The sequence below is a fragment of the Pteropus medius genome, unplaced genomic scaffold, assembly GCF_902729225.1.
Source record: "Pteropus medius unplaced genomic scaffold, Ma_sr-lr_union100, whole genome shotgun sequence".
Taxonomy (NCBI): domain Eukaryota; kingdom Metazoa; phylum Chordata; class Mammalia; order Chiroptera; family Pteropodidae; genus Pteropus; species Pteropus medius.
Window position 1 is genome coordinate 21,687,409 of NW_024342467.1, and position 18,459 is coordinate 21,705,867.

The 18,459-nt window shown below is 40.8% G+C and overlaps 1 pseudogene; it reads left to right on the plus strand.

The window, feature by feature from the left end:
• The first annotated feature begins 10,064 nt into the window (after positions 1–10,064).
• On the plus strand, positions 10,065–10,183 carry LOC120602653 (uncharacterized; annotated as a pseudogene).
• The last annotated feature ends 8,276 nt before the right edge of the window (positions 10,184–18,459 follow it).

The following is an 18,459-nucleotide window of genomic DNA, read 5'->3' on the forward strand; positions in this document are numbered from 1 at the left end:
TCCAAATTTTCTTCCCCTGTCTATTGACATTTAGTCTCTTAATAAAAATCTAGGACAGGCACAACATACGCATTATCGTTATCTTCATTGGCAATATATTTTTTATCTCAAAAAAGGAGTATACATAATTGAGTATCACATTACGTCATATTTGGTTACTCAGAATAGCGTGATAGCAGGGCATATGGCTGTCTAACAATATGTCAGATTTATTTAATGCGATATGACAAATCTTTCAAAGCCTTACCAGCTCTGGATACTGTTAAGAAAGTATAACATTGTTTCTAGATGAACCAAAGGAAAGGAAATGACACACTTCAGAAAGATTTTTTTTTAATGAGATCATGCCTATAAACTCTTTAGTTCTACATCAGGAATGAAGAAAATGGTTAACAGATTCTAAATTTAAAAATTTAATCTATATAGAAGGTTGATTATTTTTATTTTTTATATTAACCAAATTGAAACTGACAGCTTAAATGAGATGACTTTTTTAAAATCTTTAAAATTTCAGAGCAAATGTAGGGACCGATGTTTTATATAATAAACTAGGTAAAGATAGTAGGAAATTCTAAAGAGAAAATGTGGAAACAGAGATATTTGACAAAATATTTAAAGGCAATTAAGGAAGACTATTAGCATAGGGCAAATAGTATAAAATTACTTTCACGGGGTCCTACTGAAAACAAAAAAAGACAAAAGACAATTTAAAAAAGAAAATGAAAGGCAGATTGTTTGGAATTAATAATCAATTTAGAGGGAGAAAAGCCAATTAGAGTATAAAAGAGTAGAAAGCCCTTGATAATAAAATTGAAGTATATCAATCATGAAGAATGAAAGGAGGCTGATATCAAATAGAACCAAATAAACCAAATAGAGCTTCAAGAGTAAAGTACATTTATATGTGCTTTTAAATGGTAATAGAAATTCGGCAGATATGTTTACTTAGTGTATTAAACTCAAGTTGAGAAAGTACAAATATATTCAATGATAGGTAGTAATAACTGACCCGGCATGCAGCCAGTCACAGCCACATGAAAGTCAGCCACATACACAGAAACAGAAGTTCCAGCTGTGATTGGAGTTTCAGAAAGACTTGGTTTGATACATTGGATTTCACATACTGCTGCTGAATGTATAAATCGGTAACCGTCTCAGAAACAATCTGGCATTCATTATAAATTTACACATGTGTATCGCTGGTTTCCAAGATTCCAACTATTAGCTATATAACCAACGAGAATCATTCCACATGCAGCGAGGGACTCACAGGAGCAGATTCATCACAGAAGTGATAGCAAGAACAACCCAAATCTTCATCAGCAGTCTAAATAATAAATGATGGTCTACACAGTCAATAGACTATTATATAGCATAGGGAATGAATGACTGCAGCCTCATGAGATAAAAAGAATGAATTTCAGAAACATGCTCAGCCAAAAAGGAAAGCCTCGGAAAAATGGACACAGTAGTATTATACCATTTATAGATACTGGGTACAGACATTAAGCGAAACGTGGTTTACGTCTATGTATTTATGTAGCAATCCTATTTGCTGTCTTTGGGGACAGAGGAGATGTGACAGGTGGGGAGAGTATACAGTGCCTCGGATTCGGATGACATGGAACACGAATATTCTGTTCCAGACTCAACAGGATAAGTGCCTTGTTCACATAGTATTTTTACTTAAACACTGTGAATAGTCTTCATATACTTTTTATGTATGATATATTTCATTATCGGAAAGTTTGAAAATAAGAAATATCAAAAATAGAACCACCAAGTGACCCAGCGGTTCCACTCGTGGGTATTTATCTGAAGAAATCCAAAACACTAATTTGAAGAGAGCGCTATTTACAATAGTCGAGATATGGAAGCAATCTAAGTGCCCGTCAGTAGATGACTGGATAAAGAAGAGGTGGTTCATATACACAATGGAATATAAAAAAGAATGAAATTTACCATTTGTGACAACATGGATGGACCTGGAAGGTGTTATGCTAAGTCAGACAGACAGACAAAGACAAATGCCATATGATCTCACTCGTATGTGGGATCTAAAGAACAAAATAAATAAACAGGTAAAACAGAAACAGACGCACAGACAGAAACAAGCTGATGAGGCCAGGTGGGAGGGGGGCTGGGCGACAGGGTGAAGAGGTGAAAGGGTTAAGGAGTACACATTGGCAGTTGCAAGATAGTCACGGGGATGTAAAGTACAGCATAGGGAACATAGTCAATAATATGGCAATACCTGTGTATGGTGCCAGGCGGGGACTAGACTAACCAGGGCATCACTTTGTGAATTATATAAATGTCTAACCCACTAAGCTGTACACCTGGAACTAATAGGAAATAATATTGAATGTCAGCTGTAATTGAAAAATCAAAAGTGGGGAAGGGGAAGGGAAGTAAGAGGTTCAGACTTCTAGGTATAAAACAAATAAGTTATGATGAGGTGGTGTACAGCATAGGGACCGTGGGCAATGATATTGAGATGGAGTCGAATGGTGTCACGTGGTTGCTGGACTTATCACGGTGCTCACTTCTTAAGGTACAGAAATGTTGAATAACTATGGTGCACACCTGACACTAGTACGAGATTGTGTGTTCGCTATATATTTTAACGGCGATCTTCTTTAAAAATGAAAATGTGCAATCAGTGTAATATTTTTGAAAGGGGGTTGTTTACATATGCTTGGTAATGCAGAAAACTATGTAACTATACGAAATACAGACCCGTTTCTTAAATCAGCTGTGACTATCAAATGAGATATTTGTTATGGAGTGAATTGTGTCCCCCTCAGAATTCAAATGTTGAAGTCCTAACCCCCAGCGTGACAGCGTTTGGAGATAGGGCTTTTAGGGGTAATTAGTGTGAGCCGAGGTCACCAGGGTGGGCCCTGATCTGCTAGGACTGACATTCTAATGAGAAGAGGGAGAGATACCAGAGCACTGTCTCTTCACCTCTGCACAGGTCAAAGCCATGTGAAGACACCTGGAAAGCGGCCATATGCAGGCCAGGTAGAGTGGTCTCTCTAGAAACCAACTCTGCCAGCCCAGTGATCTTAGACGTCCGGTCTCCAGAGCTGTGAGAAAACACGTGTCTGTTGTTTAAGCCACGCGGACTGTGGCATTTTGCTGTGGCAGCCCAATATATTTTATCAGCCCAGACTGATAAAATATCATACATGAAATCACTCTGAAGAGTAAAACTTGTTTTCCAAATGTCATCATTTTTATTACTGAGATTGCCGACACTGGAAGCATTATTATTAATAGTCCTTAATTCGCTACTTGTTTTCAGGAGTAAAATACCAACCATACAGCCGGAACTATCTCTGCTGTTATTAATCCTGACTAAAATAGCTCTACCACCTCCTAGTTTCATTAAATTATCTCCTAATACCTGTAAGGACGAATATATCTAAGACACTTCGGGTGCGTTTAATTTATCACGTCAGTCAAAGCAGTATGGCGTGACTTCATTCACTCTCCCTGTCTTCTCATCGCCAGCCGTTTACATTTATCCAAATCCCACCCTACACACCTCCTCTCGTCTTATTTTTTGCTACTCTAAGCCTTCTTTTAGATCATACGGCTTTATAACGCTCTATCCAGAGCAAACGAATCTGTCGTCTAAAAATTACTCCGTGGGACTTCGTCTTTTGTCTACGAGGAGTCACACCAGACGAGGGAAGACAGCCACAGCCTCGCTTTTCCGCGGGAAGGTTTTACCAAGCAAAGCACAGGCCACGCGGCAGAGGACGGGCTGCTGCAGACCTGGCGCCTCGCCAGGCTGGGAGCCGGAGTCGCGCGCCCAGGGGAGCGAGAGCCGGGGACGCGCAGCGGGCCGTGCGCCAGCAGGACGCGGGGCCCTCTGCGTGTTCCTCAGTCCCTACGTGGGCATGCGACAGGGACTCTGCGTGGTCAGAAAAAGGACAACTGCCAGGAAAAGAGCAACCGCGCATCACCGGCGAACGGGGGACTGGGAGATGTCGGGGACCTTGTTACCCCCGGGGGCAAACGTTTAGCAGAGGACCCCACAGTGCCGCCTGTGCCCCATTTAAGGGAAGGACTACCTTTCCCTGGAGAAAAGCTCCTGTAGGGGACAGTCGTCGTCATCATCATGGTCAACATCGAGATGATGCCGAAGTAAAGGAATCGAAAAATCAGACTGATGCCAAAATACAGTTAATGCCAGAAAAAAAACAGGCAAGCAGGCAAACGAAAACGAGCATCTAACACCTTTCAACCAGGGATAATGGGATCAAGACACTGTGCCGTGCCCGGCGTCCTGTAATGTGAACACGGCCCGTGGCCGCAGGTCGCGCTGTGGCGGGGACCGCGGTGGGGACCGCGGTGGGGACCAGGCATGCTCCACGCCCACCGAGGGCCGTTTAGCTGGAGCACTGCGGCCGGGAGGGCAGATGCACACCCTGGGCCAACGTCTCTTCCAGCGAGAGCAAAACGCTGCCCTTTCGGGAGGAAGCGTCCAGTGTAATCGACCTGACGCCTGGTGGCCACCTGGTCACCCCAAGTGATGGAGCAGTATCGGGGCCTCGGCGCTCCTCTGTGCTGCTGGTGGGCTGAGCGGTCCGCGGTGACCATGGATAAGTGATCCTTGGTGAGCGGAAGTCCACCTTATTATTTTTAGAGAATAAATGTGAAAATTAAAAACTTAGGAATATATATATTTTTAACAATACCTATGGTAATTAACGAGTCTGTGTTGTAAACTTTACCAGAGTCAGATGCAGCTTCATTAAAGTTTGAAAATGTACACAAAACAAGGTGGGGGAGGGTATCTTTAATTCACTTCTAAACACGTCTGATAACATGGCATTTATCTCTAAAGATACGAATGCATGTAACTTATCCTTAACACCGCTTGTTCTGCCATCATGGGACCAGAGGAGCCCAGTGACCCTGAACCCCATTTCACACATCCACTGGGTAATTTTACACGTTGTTGTCGTGGTGACTTACTAACTGAATTAGTGTGGCGTGAACTGAGGTAACCTCCTATTCCTGTCAATTATGCAGTGTCCATGTTAAATCGAAGTTATCACCCACCTGTCACTCCTGTCAGAGGCTTAACATTTACTCATGAAGTAATAAAGGATTGGGAGGTCATAGAGGCATCTTTGCAAGCCCTACTTCTCACCTTTGAGCCAGTGATCAGAGCCCAGAGCCCTAATTATTTCCCAGTAGTAACTGCTCTGGTTACCTGCTGTTTCCTCCCACGTAATTGGCTGCAGCTTTGACTTCTGAGGAAAGTTTACCTGCTCTCTGGCAAATAAACCTCCACTAACGACAACCGAGGTGCTGCGTTTCTCCAGTTACACAAACTAGGTTTTTCTTTTCCACTTTGCGAATCAGACACGCTTTCTAAATGCCGCCACGCTGTTCCGTAGACACGCAAGTGTGAGACAGGAGAACGCGTAAAGCAAAGGCATGGCCATGTTATAGGACTTTGATAAGGTTCCCCACTTTGGAAGAATTTGGGAAAATAAAGGTTTACCTGGGTGTTTAGTGCTTAAAATGAATGACCCTGTTTACAGCATAAGTGATACAAATGAGATCTTTGAAGACATTACTCATATCGATGACATTTTAATGTTAGATCAAACCATATGAAACTGGCATTTTTTTTTTTTTTGGTAAAAACCAGATGCCAGCAATTTCATGTACAGGACAACCGCAATATTGTGTACTTTTAAAAATCTTTTGGTCATCATGTAGTTAGTCACAGTTTTATGATACTGTTTTTTACTTAAAAGAAAACTTTTTTCTGTAACAATAGGTAATGTATTGAAATTATCATATTTGTCGTTACTGTTACATCATTTTTAATGACCGGGGTTTTCTATTCTTGCTGGTCTCTTACACAATACGAGAGCGACAGCACGATACCAAAAACGTTCTGGCTGCCCACAACTCACTAAAGCTCCGAACTGTTCCTGCGGGTATGAATGGTGACTATGAGACGATGAGACACCCATGCAAACACAAGGTGCTGCTTCTGAGTTTACAGGCGGTTTTTTCTTTTTTTTTTCTTCTCAGAATAGTCAAATCCCACGTTAAGATTGCAGCCGTTTTCTCACATGAACTAAGATTTTATGCCCCTGACCTTGCTAGGAAAGGAGCTGCCTTAGAATCCAATTTTGGTTTCCTTTATCCCTCTGAAGCTCAGTGGATGCGGAGGAGGGGGAAGGAAATAAATCCGGACACTGAGTCGCCCATGACGCACAGGACAAACACACACACACACATACACACACAAACACACACACACACACACACACACACGCGAAAGCCTGTGTGACTTCAGTTCAGGCGGGACCCCGCCCACAAAATACACCTGCGATGCATTCGCTTTCACCAGCAGTTTTCGAGGGGTCGAGTGGGAGGGCGAGTATCACGTCCACAAATTTGTAAGAAAATCTCACTTTTGTTTTCAACTCAGTTATTTTCTGCCACTGTCACTTTAAAACGGTTTCCCTTTGTTTTGTCCTTGATGCCCTTCTGTGAAACTACATAGGGAATAACCTTTTAAAAATAATTAATTGACATGCCTACTAATATGAGGCTTTTGCCTTTGTGCGGCGAGCCCTGTCAAAATGACATCCGGCAGACACAGCGATGTGCCTTTGCTGTAGCAACTCATGATGTGGGCTTATTTTGTCATTGGATCTCTATATCTGATGGGTCCCTGCTGAATCTGAATAAGTGACTGAAAATGACAGGAAGAGCAAATCAGCGCCTTGCATCTCGATGGCAGGTTGCCCGGCACCTTGGTTAAGGAGTCTGTACTGGGGTGAATCTCGGCGTGGCGTTGGCACTCGCCTGATACACCAAATGCCCGCCTTCCGTTGCTATGGTTTTTCAGATTCCTGATTTATTACTTTGACGTTTGACAGAGCAAAGGAAAAGAAAATAAAAAGCGAAATGCAGTGACAGACAGCTAACAGATTTCTCTTCCCTCAAAGATTTTGTTGATTTGCCTGAGGAGAGTTGAGTCTCAACTATTTGATTGTTAATTGGAACTGCTATATGAACACTACAGAATCAAATCAAATTTAATCTGGTTTCTGTCATCTTAGGTTTGTGATGGCAGGGCAAAATCATCAGTTTATTGCAATTAATGAATAACTGCTTCAAGGACTGTGGAGTGATTAGCTGCAGAGAAGATTTCAGATGTATTCTAAATCCAGATTTTTTTTTTTATGTCATGCTGCAAAGTAATAATAAATCTAAAAACACGTGTGCAGACATGTCAAATTCAGGTTGCCCTTAACAGCCCTCCTTACCTAAAAATGGTTTAGGTAGAATGGCATTCATGCTGAAATTCAAGCATGGAAACTATATAACGGTATTTGGTTTGCTGACATTAAATACTTGAGTTTTGTGGATAAGCTAATGTGAAGAACTTGACATCCTTTTTTAAATATTTTTTATTGAAATTCTCCTAGCTCTTTTGTTGAAGAACAGATCATTATAGTGATAGCACTAGTGTCTAAATTCACATTTTGAACAGAGAAGGTCATTATCGGTCCATGTGAGAAATCTCAGAAACCTCACTGGAGGTGATTAAGTTATCTGGGAAGACAGTTAAAACGATGCTGCATCGCATGACTAGAGACTCACCACACCCCCTAACATTTTTGATGATAATTTCATCTGACTCAGTTCTTACGAGTCAATGTAAATGGTTTTCTTTGTTAATGATTCATAAAAACAGTAAGTGTAATTAGAAAATAGATACACATTTTTGTCTTCTTTTCCTGGTTAATTGTTTTTCATTTCTCATTTCTTTATTTTCAAATGTATGGCCAGACATAAAAATGTTCCCTTTTTAGTTATTCATTTATTAGCATCGATCACTCGTAAGGAGGCATTGTGAAATTCTCTTCTTCTATATGTATTATTTGTTAGTTTCTCTGACTTACGCTGTTCTCAATCACTCACTTCATAATTCCTCATTATTTTAATTTAACATATACTGTGTATTTTTTTCGACATGTTTCCATTCTGTTTTAACTATCCTACTCGTTTTCAGCTTCTCTAATAATAATGGCTGTTATTTACTGAGACACTTTAAGTGCTCCATACCCCAAATTTCTTTCAGGGAGGTGGGTGTCATTCTTGTCCCTGTGTCATGGATTAGGCACAGAAAGGTTAAGTCACTTGTCCAAGATCACATAGTGAGCAAGTGATAAAACCGGGATTTTGAACGATGGCCATCAGGTTCTCGTCCAACTACACAGCTTTGCTGCCCCGGACATCCTGCCTTGCAGTGTGGTCTAGGCCTTACCAGTTAATGGCCTCACTCAACAGGCTTCTGTCCAAGAAGCGTATCAGAGCTCTTACCTGTTTTTCTTGCCCTCGCCTCTAAAAATATCTGCCATGCGCTACATTTTCTCAGAATTAAAAAAAAAAAAATTCTATATTAACACAGGATTGTTCATTACAGTTTACAAGTTAAAGAGATAAGACATTTACATATACAAGAGCCTCTTGAAAACAATCATTTAGCTTAAATGAATGACACTAATGGATGTAATTCAGGTGGGTTCTTGGAAAAAAAAAGGCATTGAACGTGGAAACTTTTGAGAAAACGTATTATGATGGCAATCCGGCACTTCAGTTTTATGCTGGAAACATACAAAATTCATCTTTCCTCCTACCTTTTGATTTAACCAAGATATTAATATTAAAAAAATTACTCTTTCTCCAGATGTTTAGTGACATAAAAATATTGAGATTCAAAAGGTAAATTTATGCGATCTGTAGGTTATTTAAAAGTGAACTAGATAAGTGCATTTAACATGACAGAAAAAAAAACATGTTTTTCTGTCTTCTGTTCCCCTTTATCTCCATATTAAAGATCATCGTTCCCCATTTTTATCGCTATCTATGCCCCAAATCTAATATCTATAGTGTGATGTGATGATCGTCATATCAGTATTTCATCTTGAGTTTTGCACTCATACTGCTATAGGATCTCCAAATTATTATATCTAAGTCAAATCTCAATCCTCCTAACAGTTTCTTCTTCTGTACATTCTCACTTCTCCCTGTCCTTGTCTGTTATCACCCTTCACCTTAATTCCAGCACTGTCCTCCTTATTGAATTCCTGCTTGTAGCCATCCAGACCACAATCAATCATTAATCACACTAATTACAAATTACCTTTGCAAATACAGAGGTGTTGTGATGTTATTCATCTCAGACTCAAGTGCAGACCCTTAGCAGGGAATATAGAGTCATTCTAGCTAGCTCTTTCTTTAATTCTTTCACACCAAAATCACACCAAAGTTTGCTACCAATTTGGTTACATTGGATTAACATTTTTTTTTTCCCCTTAAAAGTCACATAGTGCAGTTGACTCTTGAACGACACGAGGGTTAGGGGTGCCGATTTTCATCCAATCGAGAATCCGCATATAACTTTTGACTCCCTCACACCTGACATTGTCCCTCGGCATCCACAGGGGATTGGCTCGAGGACCCTTCGCTGATACCACAACCCAGGGATGCTCAAGTCCCTGTATAAAACGGTGTCGATCAGTGCAGACAGTCGGCCCTCAGCATACGCAGGCCCCCAACGGCCAACTGAAAACAGCACAGGTACTTATCGAAAGAAATCCGCGTATAATCGGTCTATGTGGTTCAGACCCATGTTGTTCAAGGGTCAACTGTGTACATAGTCTTCCTTTTCACAAAGTCCTCACAGGTATTTAGTTGCAGCAGCTCCCTTGCTTACCTGTACCATTTTCTTGTGTGTGACACCATGGATATTTTATGAAAATTAGTTCTCTTTTGGGATGTGGAATATGTCACAATGGAATTTAAGGAGAGAAGGGAAGAGCACATATGGAAAATGAGCATGGCAAGAGAGCACGCTTCATGAAACGTATTTAATTAGAGGACATATTTTATACACCAAATCTAAGATCTTTCTTTCTAAAACAACTGCAAGTCCAAGTTCAAAGGAAAAAGATGAGTAAAAATGTCTATCTGCATTTCCTCCTAAAACCTTTGTGAAGATGTAGCATTTAGTCTACGGCCACGCCACCCTGAACAAGCCCGATCTTATCTGATCTCGGAAGCTAAGCAGGGTCGGGCCTGGTTAGTACTTGGATGGGAGACCATCTAGGAAGACTAGGTGCTGTAGGCATTTAAAAAAAAAAAAGATACAGTGTTTAATTGAAAAAAAAAAAACATAAACTTCTTCAGGGTTCTTCCCTTCCCCAACATGGCAGTAGCAAGTACGAGGAACTTCTATCATGCCTTCTGGAGCTGTCCCAAGAGCAGGCAGGTTCTGGATGCAGCGGCAGTGGCACCTGAACCCACCCATTCCCAGATAGTCCAAAATAAGGGGCCAAAGGTCTCAATCTCAGTGACGCCAGTTTAACAAAGAAATGCATAATGGCAAAGTGGCAATTACAGGTTTTGCTATTAGTATATTTAAAATGCATGAAGAAAGCTAGATATTTTAAAGGAATTTGCTGTCAGTGGAAATTAATCATGGTATAAATAACTGCCTCCTTTAATGTATAAATTCAGATTTTTGTATATGCGGGTGTATGTACATACACATGTATATCTGTATATTTGTGTTTAATATTGGCTTATAAGAATTCTTTACACAAGCAGTAATGTTAGTAATTAAAGAAACTAAATAACACCCATTTAATAGAATCTGAACAAATATCCTTTGAAGCGGGTTTTAGTAATATTCAAATTAATTATCACAATTATAAATTAAACAAAGATAAGCACATTAATACAGTTAAAAGATAGTAAGAATCTGGAAGGAGATAACAACCTTTTGTGGAATTTAACTTCAAGTTTTCAATCTTTCCTATTAAGATGAAATTCTTAAACTTTCCACGTTTCACAGTAGCAGAAAGAAAAGGATAAAATTTACTTCATGTTTCAAGCTCAAATCTTTACTTCTCGACCTCAATGTAGATCATCTTTATGTACTAGTATTAGAAACCCTTAGCAGCGTCCTGAGACTCGGCATCTTGCTTGTCATCACCACACTGGTGGCCTCATCACGGGGAAACCACATCTTTGTACGCTCAGGCCCAAAGCAACAGCGCTGGTAACTTTTCGATACCATATCTTGCCACCAATAAAGATTGATCATCAGATTTTATTCTTTTCCCTTTACTTGTTCAGTCTGTTCTGGACATGCGTTTCTTTCCTTATATAGAGAGAAATCGTTGAACCCACGAGCGTATAGAGATACTTTAAAAAGTATCTAGGAAAACGAGGGTCATCATTAGTCCTTAGGTAATTTGATTTTAGAACTTTAATTATGTGTTAATGTAGTTTGTAGGAACGATTGTTTTATAGTCAAGGAAAAGTGAGGTTCTTTATAGCAGCATTATACATGAAAATTGATTTTTTGAATTTCTCCTCTTCGTGTATTTATCGCTAACCTTTAGAAAATAGTTTACCGTTTTATATTAAGAGGCTATCTTTGCTCTTCCTTGTTTTATATTTTAACTTCTGAACCTCCTTTTGCCCTAAATACCCATGCCAGTGAAACCACCTGAAGACAGTCTTAAGTTCAGTGCTGGCATCCGTCCACACCTTTCTATAGGGGTGTATCTAGCATTAAGCAAAATAGGTGAAAATTTCCATGTAATCGAAAGGTTATTTTTCCTCTTGGCACTTTGGAAATTAATTTGGACAATTTCTTTGTGTATCATGCCACGCTGTTGAGTTTAAGGTATTATTTTATTGCAAAGCATTATTTTCACATTTTCTCAGGGAATTATCTACTGTAAATCCAGCAAGTGGTTTATCTAAAATAGATCGTCATTCATTCATTTATTAATTCATTTGCACGTAATCATATTGACGAAGCTCCAAAGATGTAATTTTACAAAATCGATGGGTGCCCTGATATTTACATTTAATTTCCTAAAGATAGCTAGAATTTGATTCTGAACTCTTTTTGACCTCATTGAAGTTGAATGTTACATCATGTATGAGAACAGAGCAATGGTGTTCTAAAAATTATTTTTTGGCATTTCTTTTTTCAGTCAAAAGAGAGGTAAAAGCCATTTGCATCTCTCTGAGGCTTGTTTATGGACTCATTCTTTTCATTCATTCAAATATTTTTTCATTTTTCTTCCTTAGTTTGTATATTGTAATGTACAATTATCGGCAATCAATTCAGTAGATGTTTATTGTGTAGTAACTATGTATCATGCATTAATCTAGGGACTGGATTCACAAAGATAAGTCTGGATTCAAGGAATTATGTAGATGGGCAGATATGCAAGTAAAAGGTTATTATTACTACAGTGCGACAAAAGCGATAATTACAGTACAAGTAGAATGATAAGGGAGTACAGACGAGGGATTGAGTAATTATTCTGGGTAGAGCTTTTTCAGAAAGCTTTATGGAGATGATGTTGAACTGGTTCTGGCCATATAAACAACAGATTGTTGCTTTTTTGTTTGTTTTTCCTCCATGTTTTTATTGTGGTAAAATATACGTAACATAAAATTTACCATGTTAACCATTTTGTGTGTACTGTTCAGTGGTGTTAAATGTGTCATGACATTGTGGGACCATCGTCACCACACCATCTCCATAACTATTTTTATCTTGTAAAACTGAAACTCTATAGCCATTGAACAATGACCGCTCATTCTGCTCTCCCCCGAGCCTCTGGCAACCACCATTCTGTCGGTCTCTATGATTTCTGACTAAGCACCTCGAATAAGTGGTATCATACAGTATTTGTCTTTTCGTGACTGGCCTGTTTCACTCAGCATCATGTCCTTAAGATTCATCCATGTTGTAGCACATGTCAGAATTTTCTTTCTTTTTTAAGGCCGAATAATATTGCATTGTATGTATATACCAAATTTTGCTCATCCACTCATCCATCTACGGGCAGCTGAGTTGCACCCACATTTTAGCTATGATAAATAATACTGCTATGAACATAGATATACAAATATCTCTTTGAAATCTTGTTTTCAGTTCTTTTGGGTATCTACCGAAAAGGAGAATTGCTAGATCATAGAGTAATTCTATGTTTAAATTTTGGAGGAACTGCTATATTATTTTCAATAGCAGCTGTACTGTCTTACAATCTCACCAATAGTGCACGGGGGTTCTGATTTCTCCATATCCTCACCAACACATTTTCTGATTTTTGTTTTGGGTATTTATCCTAGTGGGTATGAGGGAATATCTCATCGTAGCTTTGATTTGTGTTTGTTTGTAGTTTTGTATTTGTTTTGGATTTTTTGGGAAGGGTCCATTTTCCTTAGACCTGTGTTTCTAAAAGTGTGTTCCAAAGATCACATGATCAAAATCAATCAGCATGTTTACCAATAACGTAATTTCTTATGCCCCCAAACTTCTATTCAATAGCTGTGGTATTGTATGAAGAATACTCAGGTGATGTTTTGGCACAATAAATTTTACCACCGAAAGAAGTGAAAACTATTTCTTCTTATAATCAGAATGAGGATCATGTTCATAATCATATGGTCTACTACCATCATCTCCTCATTATATGAACAAGAATATATATTTAGATTTCACTGATATATTACATATCCAGAAAAGATTAGTTTTTTAGAGATAAATTAGATTCACCGAGCCAAGGATCCTGGGATTGGTGGGTGCTTGACACATCAAAGTGGCTTAAAGCCCCCATTTAATCCTCAGATCCTCTATACAATACCCTACTAAGTCGTTTAGATCGTGCCATGTGTTTAACCTACCGGTTCCTCTACCTGGAATATATTTGAACACTTAACTTTCTGCAAGATATTTGCTCTTGTTTGACGTCTATCCACAAATGACTCCAGCCTTGCAGAGCTGACTTTTCCTCCTGATATACCAGACCAGACATATCTTCACTGTCGTATTTAATATTTTATTGCAAATTTTGTTGGCAAGGCTGCTCTAAACCCTTTGAGGATAGAAACAGTCCTCCCCCTCCTCCTCCCTCACCTCCTCTTCCACCTCCTCCACCTCCTCCTCCTCCATTTCGCCTAAGGCAGTGGCTTATACCTGATATGTAAAATTATGCTCTTAATTTGAAATCTTAACAAATCTTAAAAAACTGTATATTAACCAGGCAATCTTTTATATACCGATGATAATTTTATTCATACCAATGACTAAAGATGAAAAGTTGCATAGATCTTTTCAGGTTGAAAATGTTAGGACTTGAATTTTGTGAATAAAACAAAGAAGTCTATAATGATGCGGAAAAGATGAAATATCAAGAGTTTGTTTATATAAGGAAAAATAGATTTTCTTCAGAACTTTTTTGTAATAATAAACAGGTAAATTGTTTAAAAAGTGGAGAATAAGAATATAAAGATATTTTAATTTTTTCCTTTGATGCAAAATGCAGAATTTTAATTTCCAAATCAAATGAGGATAACTAAGTTTTGGAAAGTGTCCTATATATAAGATATTAATACAGATATCTTGTAGTGTAGAGTGTACAATTTCAAGACAAATGATTAATTCATGGGTTTTTTTTTAATGTAGTGGAAACTTCTCAATTGCATAATATGTTTTTGAGATAACATTTTGGGACCATTTTCAAAGCAACAAAATGGAAAAATAATTATGGGATACGAAACTCACCGATGGCTGTTTTCTTGAGAACAGAATGCAATCCTGGAGCCACCGATCTCCCACGGACGACACACACTAATTCTGCAGACGACCTACAACTGCTGTACCATTCATTCCCTCTCGGTTTCTCAGGTAATTAGTTGCAGGTAAAATCAATAGCCGTTTCCCCAGGGTACACCATTGCAGTGACAATAAAATAACCCTTTTGATTATATTTACTACACTGTTCTTTCAGTTTGGTGCATTAGCCCAAGGACTAGACAACCTGAAGAACTTGATTATAAAATCTACCAAAACAGCAGAAACATACCCAATCTGAAGCGCCCATTAAAAACTGAAAATTTCATGTGTGGCTACAGATAATAAATGATATATTACTGAGCCAGTATTAACATTCCGAATATCAGGTGTGTGTTCTAAAGATCTGTGGCAATGTGATGGCAGGCAAATGATTGCAATAAGATAACAATTGACCAGCCGCTCCAAAATAATGAGCCAAGCCTTTCCCAGAAAGCCAGGGGAAAACGGAGGTCAAGCCTGCCCGGAGATGCTTATAATGAGGAAGCGAAATGCCTGTGACGGCAGTAAACTAATCTTCACCTGATTCATTATCCAGGTACAAAAATTCCTGTGAGAAGCCCCATTAAAAATCAATGCATATTGGCCTTTTACCCACAAATCTGCCTCCTGAGAAAAAGGAGCCCTAATACACTGCTGGTGGGACTGGAAATCGGTACAGCCACTATGGAAAACAGTACGGAGGTTCCCCAAAAAACTAAGACTTGTTCTACCATATGATCCAGCAATCCCACTGCTGGGTCTTTACCCGCAAAGACTTGAAAACCCATATCCAAAAAGATATTTGCACATCAGTGTTCACAGCAGCATTATTCACAGTGGCCAGGACATGGAAGCAACCGAAGTGTCCTACGATAGATGATTGGCTAAAGAAGCTGTGGTACATATATACAACGGAATATTACTCAGCCATAAGAAGAGATGAAACACTGCCATTTGTGACAATATAGATGGACCTCGAGATAATCATGCTAAGCGAAATAAGCCAAACTGAAAAAGTTGAAAATCATATGATATCACTTATATGTGGGAAATAAACCTAAAAGCAACAAATGAACAGGACAAACAGAGACTTAGGGACATGGACAATGAACTAGGGGTTACCAGAGGGTAGGGGGTAGGGGAGGAGGGAGAGGTAGACGGGGTAAAGGGGATCAAATATAGGGGTTAGGGGGAGGGTGTAGTAGGTCAGATATATGGTAGCTGAAGGAAACTGGACTTTGGGTGGTAATCACACAATAGAATATATAGATGTCAAACGATAATATACACCTGAAAATTATATAATCGTATTAACCAATCTTACCCCAATAAATGTAATAAAAAAAGTAAAAAAAAATAGGAAGAGACAAAAATGTTCGGGGCGATGGGATATAAGGTAGTCATAAGTCTTGGAAAAGTTTATATAGTTATTTTAAAAAGAAAAGAAAATAAAGGAGTTAAAAAAAATAACTGCCTCCTGGGAAACAAACAGCTGAGGGTTTTTCAACTTGAGATTACAAAAAAGAAAAAGGATTTTTTTTTTTAATAACAGGAGGTTTGCAGAGGTGCCCTTTTTAAAGTTTTGTGACCGCTTTGGGCCATCCCCGAAACGTCTGCATTAGTCACATTCCGAATGCAAACCTGGCTGCACTGACACACTTTGTCTCCTTTGTCCTGTGACCCCTCCCCGTCCTCGTGCCTAAGCCGCCACCTGGTGCGTGGGCCTTCTGGGGATGCTTCCGGTTTTTGTCCTCTGAGAGCAAATGAAAGTCACAGCTTTTATCTTTACTGGAGTGATACGCAGAAAAAGAGAAAATGAAATGAGTCAGACTTTGCCAGTGTATTGAAAGGTGGTGTTAAAATGATCTGTCAGACCATTCCGTAGACTTCAGATGTCAAATTGGCAGGTGAGCAGTCCCCAAGCCTCACTTAATGACTTCATTACCATTAGGTTCCCCGGGGCTAATCCACTGTCAGGGACCCCCACCCGCCTTAGTCCCCCGCAGTCACACTGACTGTTCTTCCTTCACAGCCAGCGAGTGAGTGGTGGGTGGTTGTCAGTTTGGATCTAGTGAACATTTTGATTGTCCTCTCCTCAGTGACATCAGTTGTCTGGCCAACACTGTGCAGCCATGCTCAGCACTCAGAGGGGACTTCGGCAGATGGACAGGCAGAGGTCTGAGGCTGAAGGTAGCTTGACAGCGCTCTGATCCTGTTGTGGGTCGGGACGCACCTCCACACGGAGGGCAAAGGCAGGAGACGTCGCCCGCCCCATCGCCCTCAGCTCGCTGCCCCCGCGGCTCGCTGGTCTGTCGCTCCACTTCTCTCGTTGGCTTGGGCGGCTTCTTCGAGGCCCTGGAATCTCACAGGGGCTGAGCTTTGTGGGACTGGGGAAAGTCAGCACGTGGGCCCTCAGGAGACACGTGTGGCTCAGTTTCCACGGTGTTCGTGTCCATCAGAGGATTTTGTACTTAGCCAAATTCTTTCATATAACTAAAAGAAGACCCCACTGACTGATAACCTAATATGCCATGCTTGAAATAAGGGTCACATGCATTTTTAAAGTTATCATGAATATAATAACTAAGAAAAGGACCACGTAGAGTGTGCTGGTCATAGCTGCACGAAGGCATCCGGCTGTCTGGGGTCAGGGGTCACAGTGCCCGGGCTCTGCTCCCACACCTGTGCTCACCCCCTCCGCTCACAGGTCGCTGCCCAGAGTACTTCATTACGAATTTAAGGCATCATGTAACTCTCTGTCCCGCTTTGAAGTGTGAAGAAAACGCAGGCTCACCACCTAGAAGAACGGTGGGTGCACGGGGAGCCCCATCTCTCGGCGTCCTGCGGACAGGTGTGCTGGCACCGGGGCGCAGCTGGGTGCCCGTGCCTCAGCACGGTTTCCACAGGGCGTGGTGGTGACGCCCGCCGGCGCTCCGTCCTGGTCCCCGTCCTGGTCCCTGTCCTGGTCCACGCGGTCGCGCATCGCCACTTCACTGCTCCACGTCTCCAGCTTCAGCATGCTCCGCTTCTAACAGCCCATCCTGAGACCCCTGTTCACACAGCCGTCCAGCTCCTAGATCGTGTCCCCATGAGCACGAGGAGCAAAGGGTGCCTGGGAGGTTTCAGTTGTGACTGCCGCCCCCTCGGCCAGGCCACCGTTAGCCAGTGACCAACAGCTGTGACAGGATGGAAGGCCGCCTCTCTTGACCTTGTGCAAGAGAAATCTGAGGAGTCATTATACTCCCGAGGTCCCCTGGGGGACCGGGCTAAACTAGTTCTTCTCCAGACTGAGCCTGGATCCCATCTTGGCTCGTCCTGTTCCAGCTAGCTTTCCCCACTCCTGTCCGTGCTCCCTAGGAGGACTATTTAGTAAATCACTTGCTCAAGATGATCCTTAACCCAGGTTAAGATCTGGTTCTAGACAACTTGACCAAAAATGTGTTATGTTCATGATAATTTTACGTGTGAAAGTTGCCTTATGCCAATAGTTTACTGGGGCACTGGGCTACCTGGGCCTGGCGTCAGCTGTTTTCAGCTGGGAGCCTGGAGCTGTTGAGCCCTTGGAGGCTTGGCGACCCATGGCAGGTTACCTGGAGGTACAAGTTACCTATTCCTGGAACGAATGGCCCCAAAGTTTCACATTTTAAACAGGACACATTTATAATCTTTAGTTTCTGGCGCAACTGAGCTGAGCCTTCCCCCTCAGCGCGTCCCACAAGCTCTAAGAGTTCCAGCGGGTCGTGGTCCCCTCAGGATTG